Consider the following 6,178-nt stretch of genomic DNA (forward strand, 5'->3'; position numbering starts at 1 on the left):
CTATCTGAGGCTCGGTGAAGTCGGCAGCTGGAGGCGTCTCCTGAGAGCTGAACGCCAGACGGCGCCTGTTGCAACTTGGCTTCTCCGCGGTACGAGCTAGATCGCACACGTCTTTTGTTGGGTTTGGTTCTTGAGAAGGAGGCCCCATGAAGTCGCCATCGTACCCATGATCGGCAAAGTACTGATCGACGTTGCCAAATGTATCATCGTCGTCGTCGTCGTTCTGATCCTGTGCCATATGCATGTTTGGATCCAGTGGCATAGGGATGTCCGGCACCGTTGCTGCGGTCTTGCCATGGGGCCGACTTGGCGCCGGCACGACTGGCGGTGTTGTCTTTGGGGTGGTGTCCCCCGCCCCCAAACGAATCTGGCTCTTCGGCCAAAGCAGGGGCCAGCTCAGGCAGGCGCTGAGGGTCATCACGTCATCATCGTCGGCCCCGACGGGTCGAATCGGAGGTAACAAGTCGTCGCAGCCTGGCAGCACCCGAACCAGTTGAACCCTAAACAAGTTGGGTGGCATCTGGGTACCGTGGAACAAGGGGTTGCCCGGTTGAACGATTTTTCCCTTGGCGACATCGACCAACTCGTTGTTCACGAAGTGGAGGAGAGTGCACGGAACGTCGGCGGCGCCCTGCGAAAACATGTAGGGCGTCAGGGATGCCCAGTCAAAGGCAAGGAGATGAAGTCCTCGGCCGAGAGAGGCTTAATTAGTTACCGTGATGATGGCGTCGAGCTCGGCTAATGTCGACGCACCGCCAACGGCGGGCGTGCAGTTGACGGAGGTGCCGCTTGCTGCAGAGGTGCCGGCCGGCGTACACCCGGGTGCATTAAGCTCCCGTGCCGGCGTCGGAGACACCAATGTCGCCTCCGCCGGAGGCACCAATGGCCCCGCCATCGCATTATGCGAGTTGCTGGCCGTGAAGCTAGGAATCGGGGGCGGCCCCTGTTGGCCGCCCGCAATCCACGCACTCAACCCCGAGATCAAGGTAGGCACAATGGCGGTGATCGTCGCTCCGAGTCGTTGTTCCACTTGCTCTTGGACAATCTCCGGAATCCGCGCCACCTGTGCCTTGAGTTCTTGAACCTCTCGCGCCTGGCTTTCCGAGCTGGTCTTTTTCTCCTTCCGCACACCAGCGGTATAGTATGACCCCCATTTTGTCGACAAGCCTTTGCCGGCCACACGACCAGCTGACGTCGGCTTACTGAGCTTATCCTTGTTCTTCATTACATTCAACCCCCTATTTAGAGTGGTGTCCCAAGGGTTGCTCTTAGTCGACCCCGCGCTACTGCTTTCAGTCGCCTGCGGAAGGAATGTGAACCATTTAGAAATTTGGCTTCATTAATTAGAATGCAACCATATGGAGCTAATTACGCGGGGGTGTATTCCTTACCAGAACAAGCTCAAGCTGCCTGGTCTTCGGATCCGTGGTAAGCTCCTTTGTTTTCGGGTCCTTCTTGTACCGGGCCCTGACAAAGTTCCTGGTCTGCTTGTCACCGTATTTATCGAAGAGGGGCGGTAGGCCTTGCTCGGCACGGTCCGCCTCCTCCTTGTCCCATATAGGCTCCGCCACTCTGTAACCGCCGGGACCGAGTGTGTGTTCCCCTATGTTCAGCTCCCGCATTTGTTTCCCCCACTCACTTGATTGGGAGCTTGCGGTGCTCGAGCAATTGATCTTGAAGTCGTTGTAGTCATCTTCGGTGATCGAAGGATTTTTCTCCTTGATCTTCTGATAACTCTCACCTTTCTCGATCATTCTCTTCACATTGCTTTTCCAAGTAGACAGGGCCTTGCTCATCTTCGTGAGGGCAGCATTGTTCACTTTATTCCCTTTGAGGCTTGTGTTTTCAAATTCAGCGGGGAACTTGTATCGTTCGTGCAGCTTCGTGAAGAGGAGGTTGCGCAAATTCCCTCGGTCAGGATGCCTCAGGTTCTCGGTGTTGATCGAGACGGTGCTCCGGACAATGCACCCGAGCTGAAGCGAGTACCCCTTGACTATTCGTTCGGGCGCCGTTGGATTCCCGTTGGAGTCCACTTCAGTAACTTCCTCCTTGAGGGTGCGGAGCACGATCGGGCGCCGGTCCTTCCGTTGCCTCTTCGGTTGGCTGCCATCTGTGCGTGCGCCGCCATCATCAGTGGTGGCATCCTCGGCGGCACCATCAGTGGTGGCATCAGTGTGGTCATCCTCGGCGGCACCATCCGTGGTCTCAGGATCGGTGGGGAAGGCGGCGGCCTCATACAAGTGAGGTTGTTCCTCCATCTCCTGGGACAGCTCCCAGAATGCCTTGCCGCCCGAACCCCCGGCCTCATCGTTGTGGGCCATGTTTCTCTCTAAATAGAAACAAAGTTTGGTCAAAAAGTTGGTTATTGTCAAGGAACAAGATCATGGTCTCATCATTTAGGGTTTGTCGACACCGAGGCATCCTAAAATCTAAGCTTTTATCATTGAGGGTTTTTCGACGCCGAGGCACCCTAAAAGCCTAACCTTTCATCATTTCGGTTTTTATCGACACCGAGGCACCCTAAAAGCCATGCATTAGTCACAAGTACGCCGGGGCACTTGATCCTACTTAATTAACTACTAAGATACCCCGGCCCATGCATTAGTCACAAGTACCCCATATGTCCTATTTTTAGCAAAGTCATGCTAAAATTCACGGAAAATTTCAGCATGACCTTTGCTGAAAATAGGACATATGGAGTACCCGAATTTGCCGGAACGGAAGTTAATCGACATTCCGGCAAACTCAAGGGCCTCTCGGGGTACCTGCAATATCATCACGACACGATGGTCGGAGACAAAACCCAGCAAACTAGCACCACAATGTGCCTCTACTTTCATATGGATGAAAAGGCCACAATGTGCCTCTACTAGCACCACAATCTTAGTTAACTTCTGGGGACATCAGAAAGTTAACATCCGCCTGATTATTATGAGGACTTCACTGCCACTGTTTACTCAAACTTAAGTTAGTAATTAAAAATATAAAATAGGATAACCCAGTGACAGGACTGTTGGTTGATGTCACAAAAAAGTTGCAAATCTCAACATGTTCTACAGTTGTTAAAATTATCTTACTGTATTTAGAACAAACTAACACCACAGAGTCTACCAATTCAGGTAGAAGCCATCATTCATTACAAATTTGAATATATGATATTCCAGAAAATAATCTGTCTACAAAATGAGATACATTCCGTTTGAACTACCAAAACTGTAACCAACGTTATTACCTAATTATGAAAAAAGTGCAGTACATATAAATTATTTCATCACTGAGAGGAGATAACCAAAAGTTTCCAAGCAATATGATTAAGAAAATGGGATTTAGGCATCCAAATGCCACAAAAGACCAAATCACATTTTTAAACCAAGTTACACAAAGAAAATGCACCTAAGCACCAAGAGGAACTGTTACAACTCCATAAGGTATATCCAAGTCACTGCTACTCATATTCAAAAAACCTAACTCCAATATAACCAGAAAGATTGTAAAACATTATATCTCCCTGCTGACACGAACTGAAAGCGTAACAAAAATACCATCTTCTTTTGTTGATGCGTTGGTGTTTTAGAGTAGAGGTAAGAAAACCGGAGACCATATATGTAGTTTCTAACATATGCAAGATTACTTAAAAATTGGAGATGCAAGATAGTAGTATATAGAAGAAGAAACAAGAGAGAGATGCAAGATAGTAGTATATATAGGTGAATCAACCTATTATTCTAGGCAGCAGCCTTGCTAGTGATTCGGTGTCGTCGCAACTGGATCCCTCCCACTCGACCTGCGATCTTCTACAAGGAAAAAGTAGCAGCTCAGTCAACCACCATATAATTATACAAGGAAAAAATGCTACTTGGCACAAGTGTAAACGAGAAGCTTGAGGTAGCAGCAGATTGAAGTGATAAAGTGCAAAGGAGAAGCTTGAGCTATTAAACAATTTCTGAATGTTATAAAGTGGGGAAGTAAAATAAAATTCATGACTAGTCATGGCACTAGAAAAGAGATGAGATTTCACAAAACCAGAGCCAAGCATAGTCCAGAATGTCAAATTTTCAGTTAGTTAATTATTACAGTCCTTTGCTAAAAGAGATGATCCATCCAAGAAATTTAATACTAGATGCATGCAGTCTGTTGAGGATCTTTTAGTGAATGACTAACAACAAGTAGCCGAGCTTGCCCAAGAAAGATTAGATTCAGAAGTGCTGGCTGCTGCTAGTGAATGGAGCTGACAGTTATACAGTGTCAATTGACAGTAAGTAGAGTGAGATGATCAAACGTTTGTGCTGAATAGTAGTGGCAGTGTAATGTTAACTAAATACAGTTGGCAGTGTATATAGTGTTAATTGACAGTGGCTTGTCCTGGATATAACTCATTTTCTAGGTTTACCTTGGGTAGATAGCCCATGAATGCGGAACAGATACTTACATTCATGCCGTGAGATAAACTTATTTTCAGGTATAAACCATGGACAATTACCCGATGATACAGTGCATTTTTCTTCAGTGTATGTCCAGTGCATTTTTCTTCTTCTTTCGTTGAGTAGCATAAATTAGACCTATCATTGTGTAAGATGCAGGAGTACTTCTTATACTCTGTGGCATTGCCATACTTAGCCAAGAGTCCCCATTTCTTATATTCTGTGAGATGCAGTCATCTTTTACTCCAGTTCTTATAGTATTTTGGAGTACATTGCCTGTTATGCTGCTTGCAAGGTTAGCATAGGTTCAGAAATGGGGACTAAAAAACAGTGATTTAATTCTCCAATTCAATTTTCATTTTCAAGTTTAAATTTGAATATCAACAGTAGTGATTTTACACCCAGTTCAACAGTGATTTTACCTCGATTTCAACGGTAATTTCAGCAGCAGAGTCGGGGGCGGGGACTAAAAAATCTTAACCCTAACAGCATAGTGGAGCGCGTCTGTTAGCATGTCTTCCCTTTCTTGTTAGCATGTCTCTCAAAAAGAGAAGCAATGGTTCCGATCCTCTTAATTCTTCAATAATTACATTCTATCAATCATAATGACATAGTTGAACAAATTATATGCAAAATTATGTGTATGAGTTCATCAGTTCATCTACTTGTGCACTACATCTAGTGAGAGAAGGAAGCCCGGTAATGTGTACTGCAAAATTATGAACTCATACGCATCTAGCCGAAATCATAATGTACTGCAAAATTATGCATATGAGTCAAATTCAGATGGATGGAGATGTACTGGAAAATCACATTGATATACTGCAAAATTATGTGTATGTGTAGTGTAAAATACAGAAGGGGATGAGGTACCTCACTATCTCTCTCTGAAGAAGGCTTGATCAGGGGATGAGGGGTATCAACTGCGGTCGGCCGGCGTCAGGGAGATCCGGCGGTGGGCCGGCGATCGCCTCCAGCCACGGAGATCGCCTCCAGCCACGTCTCCTCCACGAGCAGCTCCGGACTTGGCAAGGCGGAGGTTGCGGCGCGCGCGGGCGAGGGCGAGGTTGGTGTCGGCCCTGCGGCGCTGCTCCGGCGAGAGTGGGGTGGGGTCGGAGGGGAGGAAGGGGAGGATGGGGAGAGGGAGGCGTCGGTGGTGTGGTGTGGACGGGGCGGCGCTGCTCCGGCGAGAGTGGGGTGGGGTCGGAGGGGAGGAAGGGGAGGATGGGGAGAGGGAGGCGTCGGTGGTGTGGTGTGGACGGGGCGGCGCTGCTCCGACGAGAGTGGGGTGGGGTCGGAGGGGAGGAAGGGGAGGATGGGGAGAGGGAGGCGTCGGTGGTGTGGTGTGGACGGGGCGGCGCTGGTGTCGGGGCGGCGTCGAGGGCGGCGGGGCGGCAGCGTCGGGAGAGGAGAGGGGAAGGGGATCGCGGGCGAGGGCGAGGGAGAGAGAGGGGATCGATACGAAGTAGGGGCGGCACAATACTAATGGCGCACCACCCCTCGGTGCGCCATAAGTACATACATGCTAATGGCGCACCTCACCCAGGTGCGCCATTAGTATTTTTTTTACTTCTGCCCGAGCCAACAGGTTATCTACCACCAGACCTGATACACATCAAGTCTTCTCTACTAGTTCGACTGGTCAGCAGCTAGTTCTCACACCAGGAGGTCCTGGGTTCGATTCCCAGGCTCCACAAATTTTTTTATGCATTAAAAATGATGTTTGATACTTACTTGTGTTTAAATATGTTCAAACT

The sequence above is a fragment of the Triticum aestivum genome, chromosome 4B, assembly GCF_018294505.1.
Source record: "Triticum aestivum cultivar Chinese Spring chromosome 4B, IWGSC CS RefSeq v2.1, whole genome shotgun sequence".
Taxonomy (NCBI): Eukaryota; Viridiplantae; Streptophyta; class Magnoliopsida; order Poales; family Poaceae; genus Triticum; species Triticum aestivum.